We start from the raw sequence: 16,044 nt of genomic DNA, 5'->3' as shown, positions 1-16,044 counted from the left end.
GATTTCTTTTGAATCTGCGGAGTTTCGTGTTCCCTAAAGTATCACGGTGCAGCTCCGAGCTTCGGGCTGGCTGTCTTCAAGCGTGTTTTCCTGAGCTACCCCTCTCCCTGCTCTGCCAATTATGTGCCACTTTGTCTTGGTGCTATGATTGCTTTCTTCGGAGAGGGAAATTCCTCTTTCATCAGTATGGATGCACTGTTTTCAGACGCTGCAAGTGCTGTGTTGCTGTGTCAGTCATCCTATTAGGGCCAGCTTCAGACGAGGAGGGCTGACGATCTGGCCGCCCATTGGCCGGCCGCGGCGGGGCGGGGTTTGTCGGAAGGAAGGGCCGCAGCTTACAGCAACAGAGTTTAGACTGTCTTTGCTTCATCATCTAAAGGTAAAATTTTCCAGATACGGCAGACGGCTTTCAGAGTACAATAAACACGGAATGAGAACCATTTGCATGGAAACCTCTTCCTCATGATGCAGTGGAGAAGCCTCGGCCACTTGATCCTGCCAGATGTTCCTGGGGTTACTGTACATGGGAAGGACAAGCAGAGCTAAACAAGGTAGGAGAACCCCCCCCCCCATTTTTTTTTTTTTTGAATGTTTGAAGAGTTTGCTGCAGTATGCTGCATTCCATGTGTGTTGCTTCGGGAAGCCTGGGAGACCGGATTCCACTAATTCAAATGTGATACTTGCAGGGAACCCTGGAGTTTTACGTAACATTTTGATTTGAGAAAAAGAAATGGCAAAGCTTGAATCGATGCCGCCGGGTAGGAGTGAGGCATTAAACCGAGTTTTTATTCAAAGAAGAGATCCATTTATGAGTATTTTTAAAACCATTTGAAACCTTAGGAGCAATCTTATATTCTTGTTATAAAAAAATTTCTTTGCTACTCTGGTATAGCTCCAGAATAGATAAAGTTCACATTGATCTTATTTGAAAACAGACTTGCAGATCAAGAATGAAGGGAGGAAAAAAAAACTTCGTGGCAAATAATCATCGATGGAATGTTTGGGCCAAAAATATGCCTATTTATTGGAAATGAGGGACCTCCGTCGCTCTACAATGTTGAGCTTTAATCGAATTTCAAAGGCACATTTCTAACAACCTAGCAAGAGGTAGCTTTCTGGCAAGTTTTCGATACTGTAGTTCAGTGTTTACATTTCTTTTCCTGGCGTGTCTGAGCCTTTGTTTCCAGCTTAAAAGTGGAACCATTATATTCAAAAGTAAAGCTGGGTTAATAATGCTTACTGCAATTATCTGATCTGTATGCATTTTTAATGAGAACACACAGCCAGCAGAATAATTTAATGAGAGCAGGCTAGCTTTTAAAGCCGTGTTTTCACTGTGCCGAACCATATCAACTTTCTTACTGAGAAGCAGCAGTGAGAAATGATGGAGAAGATTTATTTTTAACACACTTGGCCCAGGAGAAGGAAAGGATATGTTTGTTAAAGAATTCTTTCTGCCCTTTTCCGTTTTAAATTTCTGCCAGGCATGAGGAAACTGTGCTTTTTTGTTAGGCCTCGGAAGCATGTGTTTACAATAAATGTGTAACATTTTTAGAATAGTTAGCAAGCACTGGAGCGAAGAAGAAAAAAAAAATATCTGACTTGCCTAAGCACCATGAATCTTCTTCAAGAAACGTTCCTGTCTCTTTAAAAGACAAAGGTTCAGTGGAAAGATGTTTGTTAATTGGGGACTGTGTGCATTTGGGGGACAATAAGTTAAAAAAATATATATAAGGCTAGGGGACATGGTATAATCTTTACGTAAGAGGAAGTTTCTTCAGATCTCCTGCTCCTTTTGAAGGGGCGGCAGTGCTCATTTAAATAACGGCAATGCCACGTAGATTCTTCTAGACCCACTGTTTTTACTTTCAAGGAGAAGTGCAGGACACTAGCCCAGAACTTCTGACGTCATCCCCCAACTATTTCTGCTGTGTGTTCTTTTCTTCGAGCTCGTGGAGAGGAATATTTCTCTCCGTCCTGGCCAGGAACATTCTAACTCCCAGTTGGCAGGACCTGAGTTAGGGCTTGGAGTTTCAGCCTGTCCTTTGTGCACCCTAAGCCCATCCCCCTGGTAACTAGGGCATCTTCTCCTACCTGCCGGTCAGCCCAGGTTTTCTGCAGGGTTCTGGCTTGGCTGGTGGAAAGCGGTAGGGAGCACAGCTCAGCTTTTTTTCTGGCCTAACTTCCCCTTGGCGCAGGCCAGGACTGCCACCTGTGTGGACGGTCCCCCCCCCCCCCCGTGGGGCAGAGGGGGAGTGCCAATGCCCCTATAGCGATTATCTAGGATACAGGTTATACCCCCAAGTTCAAGGCTGGTTGGGATGTTGGGAACAGCTGCTTTTTATAGATAAAGCGCCATGTCCTAGGGCAGATGGCCCAAAGGAAGGAAGGAAAGAACAATACTGCGGACTGTTAACCCCACGTCACAGGTGGCACCCTGGAACGTGGAGATGGGGGGCGGGGAGGTAGTGTTGACTAAGAAGCCTCCAGAGATATAATTCTGCCTGGAACACGCTGGAGTTGGCCGGAGTTCCCTCTGCTAGTTTGTGTCCTCCTCACTACTCATGTCGCCTGAAGCAAGTGCCTCCCTCAATATTTCCATCTGGTAATAGAACTGGATAATTCTTACTGTACTTTCATGATGCTAGCACTTTAGGAGACCTTGACCTTGTATCAGAAAAGAAAGTTGTCTGTCTCTTGGCACAGTGAGCTATTTCAAGTTCCAAAGGACAAGACCTTGGTGTTAAGGAACTGTTGGCAACGCCCGGGTATTAACCTACACAGTCCTATATACAGCCCTTCACTGTACTCCTGTAAAATCTCTATCGATATTTATCCCGAGACCCACAAATAAAATTTCCAAGGAACTCAGAGCATGGTTGTTTACATTTTCTCCATTGATCTAGTGTAGCATACTGGAAACCTAGCTCCTCAGACTATTCCAGTGATAGGCCCCAGAGTGCCCCAAGCATCTTGTGCTATTTTTACTCTGACTTTTGTATTAAATTTGTGAAACTGGAGTGAATAAAAAAGAAAACAGAGAAAAATATGCTTGTGAAATATACTGGTCCTGTAGTTTCACTGCCTAACAGCCTGCCTTCTTTCTGCTCGTTGTTTTAATTTGCTGTTGCTATGGTGAAAACAAATCAATATCACATGGCCACCAGCCAGTCCCGCGCTTGGGGAGCGCCATAGAAATTTAAGATCAGGTACTCAAGATTCCAAGCAAGAATAGGGAGGAAAGGATTTTTAGATATCGAGCTGAAGAGAATTCCTCATAGTAGAATGAGTAGGGTCAATCTGGAATGTCCCCCCCCCCCTTCCTTTCTTCCTACACTACAGATAACGAGGAAAAGATGGGAAGACAGACATAAAGATTTGTTTACATTTTCCAAAATAGCAAAACAGCATTAATACTGGAATAGATGGGGGACATTGCAAGGGGCAAAGGATTCTAATTTAACTGTAAGACCTGCTGGTTGCTGAAAACATAGTTTGGGGCCCTTTAACATCTCCAGGTAGAGCTGCACATCAGAACTGGCTGGGCCAGGAACGTTTACCAATGTCATATCAGCCAGAGAAATCTGGCAGTGAGGAAGAGGAAGCGGGTGGGCAGTGGAAGAGAGGGGTGTTATGGGAAGGTAGAGAGGCATGAGTCCCTTGAAGAAAACTGTCTGTCAAGTCAGGCCAGGTGAGCACGGCTCCCCAAGGGCATGGCAGAAAAATGGGAGAGGACTTTTTTCCCTTTTCACAAAACCTGCCTCGGGGTCAGCCGGAAGCCCCAGCAGGAAGAGAAGGGAAGAGGCTGCAAAGAGAAGTGAAGGGTCATGAGCCCAGGCATCCTTTCTAGAATGTTCTCCCAGTTGGACGGACGTGGACGTGCACTTCTGTTTAGTACAAGGAACTTGGTATTTCATGCTTCGGGAAGGGCCTCCTGGAAGAATGAAGCAGGAAGACTTAGCCAGGCTTGCAACCATTTACACGTAGTTGTTTTTTTTTTTTCTTCTTTCTCTAGTTTTTTACTCAACTCGGTTTTTGTTTTCTTCTTGAAAATGTGCACAAACTGTTCATTGCAGCTGTGGTATAGTCTTAATCAGGAGTCAAAGTGATACATAGTGGCCTCCAACTGCACAGCATTGTTTACAGAGACTAGTCCCTACCTCCAGTTGCTGAGCAGGAAAACAGGTTGAAAGGTAAGGCCCCAGGGGTTCTTTGTTGACATGAGCTCTGAGGCTGGTGGATAAGTTTTCCAGCAGCCCCCCCCCCAATATGGCCAAAAATGCTCAGTAATAAAATCGGACTCAACAATGCACCTTAGTGTTATGACAAAGAATGCATTGTCTAAGGCGGCCCCCATCAGTATATTCCATCAATCAGTCAACAAGTGTTTGTTAAACACCTCTTGGGCTCCCTGGCTCTTGCTATGTGTTTAGAACACCTTTGCGTGTGCACAAAAACGCATGGTACAAAATCGCAACTTTCAAAGACTTGAATAATATCGCTATTGACTAAATGAAATTAGCATTGTTAATCATGAGAAATTGATTTGGGTCTTGAGACGGTGTTGGTGTTTGGGGGCGGAACAAGAGGAATTCTGAGTTTTCAATTGCTATGGGTATGGACTTCTTCCCCTCTGTTATATTTGTCGGCGTCAGTACTGTTTAAATGGCATACAATGATGTGAGGTGAGCAGTAGGCATATAAGAATGCTCAAGCAATCCCAAACAGGAGGCTACTGAGCCCTGAAGTAACTGGGGTCCACAGGCACATCATTTAGAAAGCCTTAAACACCAGCCCATAGAAAAAGGAAATCTTAGACCCTCTCCCACTTCTGAGCCACAGGGTGCCCGCTGAAGCCCCTGATGCAATTAGCTCACCATCCCCAGTCCCCATCTCCAGCAAGGAAATCTGATACCTGGCTCTGGAGGGTTCTGCTTATCTCTTTTTTTCATAAAAGCGGAGTTCCTTTTAAAAATTGATTTCCCTGTTTGAACACCAAGTAGTTTTTTTGTTGTTGGTGGTCTGGGAGCTTTTCTATTTCTTGTTTGTTTGTTTTGTGTGGGGGGAGGGTCCCCTAATATCTGATAATATCTGTCCATTCTTTGGGCAAAGACAAACTGAATGGTTAAGGACCCAGGGAGGGGAAGAGCTGAGAGAGAAGACTGAGGATGTAGCCGCACTTAAAAGAACTCTTTTCAGCCCTGGGTCCTGGCAGTTGGGGAGCAGGCCCCAGACAAGCTGGTTGTCAGCTCTGGGGGTGGTGAGCCACCTGGGAGGGAAGAGGGAGGAGGAGAGGCCCGCTGTAAGGCTGCTGGTCTCTGTCCTAAGCAGTCTGCAATCCACAATAGCTAGGAAAGGAGATCCTTACAAACAAGATAAGAATAGTTAAGCACACAAATGCCTTCAGAAGGGTAATTAACATATGTGTAGCTACTTAAACTTTGAAAGGCTTTCGCTGGCATTATCTCAATTAACAGTTCAAATGGAGAGTTAAAAAGTGGGAGCCTAGAATTAGGGTACTCTGGCAAGGGCATGCTAGGTAAAGCTCCTCAAGGAGATGAGTTATAAACCGGATTTTAAAAACTCGTAGTCGTTGATTTTGTTTTCTAGTGCTTGGATTTTGAAGCACAGGAAAAACTTAGTCATGAGAAGCATCTCACAGAACCCCTTTCCATATCCTGTCCCATAATGCTTCTGTGGATAGCGTGTATATATATATGGACTAGACTTGGGGGCCACAGGCAGCCTAGAGGCCACGGCAGAGCAAGAAGAGTGTTGACTGACCAGCTCAGGCTGCACACACAGGCATTGGGGGACAAAGCCTTTGTTTGCTCTGTCTCCCACCTGAGTCATAACAACAGAAAAATCAGGCCTGGGAGAAACCAAAGTCAACAAGAAAATCAAAATTCAGAGTATTCCATGTTTTCACAAGAACATCTCCCTGAGTTCTCTTGCACCTGATGAAGGACGGGAAAGAAATTCATATTGGGGGGCATGAGTTCTGAGCAGGTGCTCTACAGACACGTGTAATCAGAGCCTGAGACGCGCAGGAGAGTTCCGTAAAATTAACGCTATTCCCAGGTGGCCACTGGAGAAAAGCTCCAGTGACTCAGGAGCACACACACACCCAGGAGTCCACAGCTAATGCCTGGCTGAGCCACCCCTTAGACCCAGGCCCAGGAGACCCTCAAGCCCCACAGGTGGGCAGCACTGTGGTGCCACCTGAACAGATCAGATTGAGAAAACAAAATAGTTCGTTTGCAGAAAGAAAGAAAAGTCTCAAGGTCGAGATAGGAGACCAATGATTTTAGAAGTCTCAGATGTACTTTATAGTACTTATATATAATGAGTAAGTGTGCTGGTAACATCTGACATGTAGATGTCATTTCAGTATTTGTGCCTATTGTCTCTTTTAAAGGTCACACAATTCTCCCTCTACCCCATCGTCTTATAAATTAAATGAGAACCGAGTTTGAGTGAGGTTAAGCAATATGCTAAAAGTTTTATTAGCCAAAATGTGGAAAAGTTATTAGTCCTACAACCCATGGGGATCCGTGCATATGACACTTAACGAGATAAATGAAATGACACTGCGGTCAGACGTGGAGTTTTCTGGTAAAGTATGTTGTGCAGTTGAATGAAGCCCAACCCAAGCGATTTGGGGGAAGACAGTAATGTTTTTAATTAAGGGATTGAATTATTCTAAAAATCTATAAATTTTTGGCATCCTAAATGCAAGCTTCAATTAATCAAACTGAAACTATTGGTGAAGCCTACATGATATAAATGATTTAGTACGTGTAATTTTAAGGTTCTGAGAGCTCGGGAAAGGAGACCTCCATTTGGAGTCATAGATAAGGTTTCATGGAGGAAGAGCTAAACTTCCTCTGGTCTGAGTGGATCTATTTTGCCTAGCTCCTAGTTTCTTATGTGGAATGTCTACTAGACCCCAGGCCCAGGACAAGATTATTCATTTGTTAAGGAAACAATTGAACTTTCATCTTGTCTGCTATTTAGTTTATCCTTTTAAAATGTCAATTTTCATATAGGCGAAGTGTATGGAACGTGTTACTTTTGTCACGCAGTCATACCATTTATAAATAAGTAACTCTCCTGGTGATGATTGTTTCTGCTAAAAATATTTTTCTGATAAGGAAGCACAATCAAATGTTTGTAGAAGACATTCAAGAAGAAGGATGGCATGGTGGGGCGTTGGGGGGCCAAGGAGGAAAGTTGACTTTGGAGAATAGGGATGAAGTGTTAGGGGGGAGTGGGAGATAAGGTTAGATGGAGTCCTGGAATTGGAATAGGGAAGAACTAAAGAGCTCATTACCTGGAACACAAGTCTAATGCTTTATAAAGATCCAACGGGGACTTGTAAGATAGGGTTAGAGGTTAGAATGTTCATCATGAGTGAAGCCACTGGTCAGAAAAATTTTGAGGTATTCTGGGAATAATGTGGGAGGGAGGTGGATGAGCCTGGGTATGAGGATGGAGGAGAAAGGGCAGATCCAAAGGCACCTTGAGAGAAACCTGATAGAAGCTGCTGAAAACTTGGAAGAGACAAAATAACATCACTTTCTCTCGAGCAGTATTGATGGTACCATGACTGAAATGCATGTAGGGAGATAAAAAGGACCCATCAATCCCTGGGGACAGGAAGGGAGGAGGGAGGGAGATGGTGAGTCTTTGCTTGGGGGCGTGGTGTTTTTAGCTAATGATGGGACATCTGAGTGGAGATATCTCATAGACATTTGACAGGGAGGGGACAGAGACCAGCCTAGAACCCATGCTTCCAGTGTACACCTGAGACACAGCTGAATTGAAGCCACAGTTGAAGTCATGGAAAAAAGGAACATAAACAGACAGATGACCAAGGGTGAGCCTTGCAGAAGGCAGCTAATGGCCTGGCAGGAACTAAAAGTTAATAAAGAATCAGGAAAATGAATACCCATAATGGACCAAAAAAAAAAAATAAGTAAGTAGCACTATAAAGTACCATAGCTCTGTCTCCGTGATTTCATGGGGAAACAGCGGAGCCTTCTGCGCGGAACTCCCCTGCAGCATATTTTGCCCTCTCTGGTGTGAATCTCTGGCACCGGTCCTCTTGGAGGCACATATTGGTTCAGTGTCATGTTCAGAGCTACAGATTATTGAGTGGATGAGGGACCATTGTAGCTGTATCTTTCATATATGTGTATGTACAGGTGACTTTTAAAAATGTCATTGTATTTTTATACCTTTTTTTATTAATTTATTTTTATGTGGTGCTGAGGATTGAGCCCAGTGCCTCACACATGCTAGGCAAGTGCTCTGCCACTGAGCCACAACCCCAGCCCTATAGTTGCCTTAAAAAAAAAAAGTAGATTTTTGCTAGTAACTGACTTTCAAAATATGTATTTGCGGATGTTTCTGGTTAGGATAATCTTTGCAGAGTGGTTGGAAGTATCACTGGACACTACCATCCGAGACCAAGACCCTGGGGATTCATTTTTCCTGAATCTAGCTGATTTCAATCGAAGCCAGACATTAGGACTGTGCTGAAGGAAATAGGCTTTCAAGATGAGAAAGCACTTGGAAGTATGCAAATGGTGGATGCCCTTGTGCCAGATGCCTCCAACTACCAACCGAGGGCTACACTGGTCAGACCTCCTGTGCCTGCACAGTACCTGGGGATCTTATTAAAAATGTAGATTCCGATTCAGTGGGTCTGGGGAGGGGCCGGTGTGCTACTTTTCTAACAAGCTCCCAGAGGAGGAAGATGTAGCTGCTCCTGGGGGGTCTCTAGCATACGATGATGGCTGCTTTGCATAAATATGAGTGGCAGCAGTCCCTAGATCTGGGTGGCTCTGGTGAGGAGCACTCTGGAGGGCTGGAGGCCAGTGCCAGGAGGCCTCTCCAAGCTGCTCAGGCTCAGAGCAAAGCTGAGGCTGGACCACTGAAGCCACCAGACTGACACCAAAATTGCTAGGGCGAAGGTCAGGAGACTGGGACATCTCGGTGTTGAGCAGCTGTGTAGCCACACACAGCCCGTGTGTGCGTGGATGTCGCCCTGAGCCTGAGCTGTCTGTTGTCTCTCTGGATGCAGACTCTCACATCCTCCAGGGAGGACTGGTGTGTTTACACATCTGCTCCAGAGACTTTTTCTCCCTAAGAAATAAATGTATTAGAAATCAGCCTTAAATTCCCCCCCCCTTTTTTTCTAGATGTAGGGCAGAACTGGCGCGCGAAAATCTAATGTGTCTATTTCAGTCCTCACACCTTCAGTGAATTACTTCTGGGAACTGATAAACCCATTCATTCCCTTGTGATGTAGATAATGCTCTTCCCTCTACATTTTCTCTCTCTCTCAAAAAAAATATGAAGATGCTAGATTTAAAGTCTTGGAATAAAAATGAAGACATTTTTAGGAGAACTGTCTAGTGTTGTAGCCTCAGCAAGCAGGTCCGGCCGGGTTGGAGACGTACCTCCTTATGTCTTACACCTTGTGCCACGTCTGTCTTCTCTCTTGGGTGCTTCCCTCCTCTGTGTGTCCCACATGTGGCCCCTCTTTCCTAGAGCCAGGAGTTGAGCTAAACTGATTTAGAGGAAGTCTTCTCTGCCCAGATGCCCATTTAGTCCGCACACAGATGGCTGGTGGTTTTATGCATTTTTAATTTGCCAATAACCTTTTAGGAATGAAATGGAGCAAATGTTTATTGAGTTTATTGAGCGCCTACTAGATGGCAAGCCCTCCGCTCAGAGCTTTGTGGACATCAATTCAATTAAAACTTTTCATGAAGAAAAGAGACTGAGTCGCAGAGCAGGGTGAGACCCACGTTGGCAGACTCCAAACACCCAGCCCCTGTCCACCAGTTGCAAAAAAAAAAGAGGGGGAGTTGCTTTAGGAAAACTTCTACAAACACTGAACTGTTAGCAGAACTCCCTGAATAGTTAAGCAGAAAAACAAACAAACAGAAACCAATTCCTGGCTCACCTGGCTCACCTCCCTTGCAGGCAGGTGTTCAGTTTTAGCCAGGAGTCTCTCTCCCAGAGGTACTTGCTGCATCTCCTCCGGGGTGGCAAGGCCATTGTCTCCATTATTGGATGTGATGAGTTGGCCTTTTTGTGACTTTTGAGTCTCTTGTGTGCGCAGGCGCACACGCTGAACGAAACTCAAAGGACCCCTGAGTGTCAGCTTATGTAAACAACTGAAATGGACACCCTAGGTAAAGGCTCATTGTCAAGGGCAAGACCTGCTGAGAGTGAGGCGCTCCTGTGCGGTGGGGACTTTGCCACCCTCTGAGCCATCTCTTAGCAGTCCCTCTCCTCCAGCTTCCCTTCCTCTGCCTGTGCTTCCTGTTTCCATGCCACCCCACCCTCCCTCTCTGACTCCTGGGGCTGTCTGCTGTCTGCTCCCCACTCCTCCCTAACCCGTGGTCTCCCTTCTCCCCAATAGCTGTTATGGCACATGCCCTTCAGGTGAATGGCTCAGGGAGATGCCTCTCATTTCCTGGTTCTCTCCATGCCTGACTCTTGGCGGGAAGGAGGCATGATTGATTTCCCCCTTAGGAAACCCATCATTTGAGCCCAAGAGTATCAACTTCCTGGCAGCCACCACAAAGACCATCCCCTCAGGAAACAAAATAAACCCTATCTCTAGAGTTTCCCTGTTTCTTTTCTTTTAAGTTCCCGGTGCAACTAGGCTGCAATTAAGAGGCAGGATCAAAGGGACTTACTGCCCCTGGGGCTGCTGGGGCCAAGGAGCTTTGGTCTCTTTAACTCTTTACTTCCCTGACTTGCTACTTCAGTTGCCACCTGGTTGCTCAGGGCACTCCAGGACCAGGATTGGGGTTTGCTATGGGGAAAACGTGTTAAAATTGGTGGAAGAACTCTGCACACCACATGGATGAAAATTAGAAGGGAATCCCAAGTAGAGAAGGAGCCAGGGATTATCCAGGGATTATCATGTCTGCCCTCTACCATAGCCTGAACAAGTGTTTCTGGCTACTGCGCGTCTTCCCCTAGTGAGTGGATGAACACAACCCCATAATGTGTACAAGTCATAACACCTGATGGGGAAGTTGCTCCTCATGCTTAAATAAAGTGTGACTCCCGCTTACCCTTATCTTCATCCTCCTTCAGGGCTCTGGAGTAGCACTGAGCAGGTCAAATGTCTGAGCAGGCTAGCCCTTTCACGTATTTGAGGAAGTCGGGCTTCCTCCAACAGGTCCAATATGGCGCCTCCTTTATTCAGGGTGTAATCCATTTATTTATGCATCACAAGATACTTTGCTTTTCCAGCAGCTTTGGCCTATCATTGACCCATTTTGAATACTGAATCAACAATCATGGAGAAAGGGGTGGGGCTCTCCATTTTCCCTTAGCTCCACTCAGGCCTGAGCACAGAGGGGAAATTCCACAGGCAAAGGTGAAGTGGGGAGGGACAGACATCTTCCGCACCACAAGAAATGCTTTAAAAATGATCTTCTATCCCAGCCACGGACTATTGCCATCTCCATTTCCCACCAATATGCTAGACCTTGGCTTGCAAAATTATTCTAAGGATGATAGATGGACAGACAGTCAGAGATTTAGATGAATATAGACAGGTTCATATCTTCACATCATTTGAATAATACACTAAGGCAGTTTTCAGAGATAAAGTGCATGGTTTAGGTTTCCCTTTGTTGTTTTAGTTTTTCTGCTCAGCTAAACAGTGATGGTGTTGGCAGCAGCCCTCGGCCCTCCTGAGTTCCTCTGTGGCTCTCAGCACTGAGTCCCTAGCAGCTTAGAGATGCACTCTACCCTTGGTGGGTGCCAAGGTCACTGAAGGGACTAATTAATCCCAGCTCTAGTCAACAGCTGGCTGCACTAACCTGCTGCCTTCCTGGAGACCGAGAGACCAGGAAGGATTTTGTCCCCCAGTTCCTCCAGGCCCATTGGGCACCCTGGCCAAACAGGGAGGGCAGGAGGGCGCTGAGCTGTCACCCCACAGGGTGGCCAGGTGTTCGTCTAGGGAACGCAGGAACACAAAATGACTCCCTCACACAACTGCTCCAGATTATCGGGCTTGCATTTAGATAAGCTTTCCAACGTTTCTTAGGGAAATCTTCAGGTTGATGTTTAACCTAAAGATCCCTGGGTCCCTCCCCTATGCCACTCTGCCTCTCTCTCCCTCCTCTGCTAGTTTTATTAATGTCTTATAAACCTTGCCATCCTCTACCATACTGAAAGCTTGCATTTACTGCCCATTATCCAGCTGGCACCCTAAAGAGCATGAATCCCCCACCTCAGGGTAAAATTTATGGTGTGTAACCCAGAACACACTGAATAATTGATCAGAAAAAGTCACTGGGAGTGATAGTTTCTGGAAAGACTGGCAAACCAGGAGCCCAGCATGCAGCTCTGGAGACGGCTGTCGCTTAACACCCCGTAATCCTGGGCTGGGCATTAGCTCCCTCGGCCAGGTACGTGTTGGGTCTTGAGTTACTTGTTCTGCAGCTGTGCAGTTTTATTTGATGTTCTGATCTCTTCCTTACAGTTTGATAAATTCGTAGGAAAAACGCCAGCACAGCCTGGTGCTTCATCAAGCCGACAGCACAGAGCCCGCCAGCACCTGAGAGGCCCATGGAGCTGCCTTTCAGTGGTGGCCCTCTGTGGCTCCTGCCTGCCTGGACCCCAAAGCTGCTGAGGCAGGGAACATCCGCACAGGAGTTAGTTTCCCATTACAGTTTGGCAGGACCCTGCAAGTCCTGGAGTTGGGTCTGTGACACTCCATCTCACGCACTGATTCAAAAAAAAAATCAAAAACTTCTGTTCAGTACATCAGGCTCCTAGGAGCCTGTTACTGTTAAGTAATAAGTGTCAACCTAGCCACATAGCGGCACGTCACAGGCACAGGAGCCGCCCTGCTCGGGCCCAGGCCCGGAAGGTAGGGGCTGCCATTCTACTGGTCTCTTCCTCAGAAGGAACCCTTCCCGGCTCTCGGGGAAGTAGAGCTGGGACTGACTGATGCGTCCCCCCTTCCCCCATTCCTTTATCCCCCCTCACATTTTCAGGACTGAGAATTAGAAACACTTTTCTCCTACACACAAAATTACTCCCTCACACACACTTTCTCCCTCTGCTGTGAAATGGCAGCTGCTGCCAGCAAAGCTTCTCGGAGGAGACACGTGCCACCCCTTGTAGCCACAGGGGAGTCCACAGGAGCCTGGTCACCCCCGGGGAGGGGGGGGTGAGATCCGGAGGACCCCACGGGGCTCCTGGGCCCTGCAGGGATTTTATTTCTTAAACTGGGTGTGGGTTACACAGATGTGCTCATTTTGTCCAGAGCTGGACACTTAGGATCTTTTCTGTCTAGAATAAAAGGTTTTAAAGATGTGGCTGGCTGCCTTGCACTAAGGTAAGGTGAAGGAGAGCCGGTGGGAAGGTGCTCCTGTCCCCTCCCTCCCGCTCGCCCTCCCCCCTCATCTTTCTCCGTACCTTGTGGGGGTCCAGCGGTGGGTCTCTCCGGGACCAGAAACATCAGTGATTCCAAGAATAACCAGAACCACAGCGGGCCCCCGCAGCCATCTGGCCATCCTATCCTGGACCAATAGGACGATAATGCTCTAGACTTGAAACTTGAAAGGTCATCAGTGCTAGATAAGAATGACAATGACAGTGACCATGACAAGAACAATATCAGTCACTTTACCATCCTGCACAAAATATCTCCTTTCGTTTTTTTTTTTTTTTTTCTCTGATATCAAGGATTGAACCCAGGGGTGCTTTACCACTGAGCCACCCTTTTTTATATTTCATGTAGAGACAGGGTCTCCCTGAGTTGTTAGGGCCTCACTAAGTTGCTGAGGCTGGCTTTGAACTCACGATTCTCCTGCCTCAGCCTCCCACTGAGCTGCTGGGATTACAGGAGTGCAGCCCGGCTTCTTCTCTATTTTTGTTTTATTCAAATTCAAGAAAGTTATGCTTCAGAAGTTGTTTTTTTTTTTTCCCCAGATGGCAATCAAGATTAGTGGAAAGCAGGAAGTGGGAAGCACAGATGACAATGCCCTGGGCCCTTCTGCCCTTTCTTGCCCTGTAGCCCCAGGTGCCGGTTAGTCCACTGAAGTCAAGGGAGTACAGATCTCAGAATTAAATAAGGGTAGATAAGGGGGGTGGGAGCAAGAGGCCAGATCTCTTGGGCCATCGGTACAGCTTTGAGTCCTGGGTTCCCACGGGCTGCATGGGAGTTCCCAGGTCCCTGGGGACTTTGCATTCGAGATGGTCATGTCCAGTTCTCTGGAATTTTGTGGAGATTTAATGAAACAAAGTACCAAAAGCACTTCACCCATGGTGAAGGTCCTTTTGTTGACGGACTGAGGCTGTCCCCACTGGTGATTTAATCTTGACCTGCTCTACTTAAGAAAATTTTTCTTGGTATAGAAAAATATGCAGAAAAAAATTACCATATGAGAGGTATAGGAAGAGGAGAAAAGTAATTCTTAATCCTCCCCACTTCCATTCCCCCGTGAAATTTACACTCTAGCCTGACCAATGGGATACGTAGATGAATTGGTGTGGTGAAGGTCATCCATACCACGAGGTGTTCTTTGAATAGATGACCACCATCCAGGCGAGGCAGGGGGGCTTCCGGGGGAAGACAGCACCAGCCGTGGGCCTCGATGGGGTCTTGGTGTGGCAATGCATGCACCCACACGGCTTCTCTGGAGCAGGAGGTGATGTCAAGGGAGCATGTGGTGTGGACTAAGTTGTGTGTTGCCATTGAAGGCCACAGCATGGATTTCCAGCCTCGTGTGGCATGCAGCAGAGAGCACCCCGTGTTTGTGTGCAGGTGAGAGATGGTCAGACATGCTTTAGGGAGATCTGTCTGTGAGCGGTTTAGACCTGAGAATTGCAGACACTGGTAAGCCATGAGGAGGTGATGAGGATCAGGTGGGAGGTGACCTGTCCACATAGGGGGTGACTAAGAGCACGGGCAGGGCTTGTCGAGGCCAAGGGAAAGGGAGCCAACCAGAGAGGACCTGGAGACACATACTTAGGGACCAGTGCCAGTGACAAGAACACACAGCAGGACAGGGGAGGGCCATGAGGCACCCGGTCATTAGACTCTGTGGCGTGCAGAGCTGGAGATGGAGTTGGGATTGACCTAGAGAGGACTGATCTCTAAAATCATAAAAGGAGTGGAGATGGCTAAGGAAGCAAATGTAATTCAGAAAATGGCTGATGACAGGCCTCATCAAAGGCTTACATCAAAGGGGATTTCCTAGGCACTCCACTGGCCTAAAAATCCAAGTTGACAACGTTTCAGAGCAAGCACCTTGGAACAAGTGTCTCAGCCTCAGGATCTCTCTCAGTGCCTTTGGGCTGTGATGCGAGATTGTGCTACTCATCATGTCCTAGATGAGGTTTCACAGCCAGGTGATAAGGGACAATAATGTGAGAACCTAAAACGTCAATAAAGGTAGGGACTGGGCCTTCAGCCATGATGTGTGGAAGCTAGGGTGACACCCCAACCTCTGGGAGAAGGCTTTGAAGAGTGGCGAGTGGAACTGCCGGGTACCAGAGAGCAGAAAGCAAAACGCTTAGAAGGGAGTGTGGGATATTTAGGGCAGTCCAAGGAGACAAGATGGTGAGAAGACAAGAAGCAGGCTAAGATCATTTAGGTTTGGGGGGAGTGTGAGTGGGGCTGGCAGATGGCACCTGGTGCAGCTTTGAGCTTGTGGGACCCATTGGAAATGGATGGGCTGGAGCCATGGGGAAGAAATGGTTTTTGGAAATTTTGTAGGAAAAGGTTTGATTCTCTTACAACAGGAAAGGTGAAAACCTTAGATAAATTTGTGGCAAGGTGGCAAGTTGAGGTCCAAAGGCTTCCCTGGGGAGGCTCCCAGGGGCCCCTGCCTTGAATCTGTGCTATTCAGAATAACCGTGGTGGGGAGGGGCCTTAGCCTGCCTTCATCCCTATTACTAATTAAAGACAAGCTTTGCATCATTACAGGCTTAACTATAAATACAGCCCTTGCCGCTGCTTTCTAAAGTGCTACAATATTATTTGTTGTACTC

The 16,044-nt window shown here is 46.8% G+C and overlaps 1 protein-coding gene across 5 annotated transcripts in view; it reads left to right on the top strand.

Annotated features, from left to right (window-relative positions):
- The first annotated feature begins 334 nt into the window (after positions 1-334).
- The window catches only part of Mbnl2 (muscleblind like splicing regulator 2), a 150,306-nt gene continuing 134,596 nt past the window's right edge, over positions 335-16,044 (top strand). For all 5 annotated transcript variants that reach the window (XM_077795144.1, XM_026400305.2, XM_026400296.2 and 2 more), the window contains exon 1: positions 335-551. The gene's annotated coding sequence lies outside the window, so the exon portion shown is untranslated. The remainder of the gene's footprint in view (positions 552-16,044) is intronic.

The sequence above is a fragment of the Urocitellus parryii genome, chromosome 2 (genome assembly GCF_045843805.1).
Source record: "Urocitellus parryii isolate mUroPar1 chromosome 2, mUroPar1.hap1, whole genome shotgun sequence".
Lineage (NCBI taxonomy): Eukaryota > Metazoa > Chordata > Mammalia > Rodentia > Sciuridae > Urocitellus > Urocitellus parryii.
This window is presented reverse-complemented; position numbering and strand designations above follow the sequence as displayed.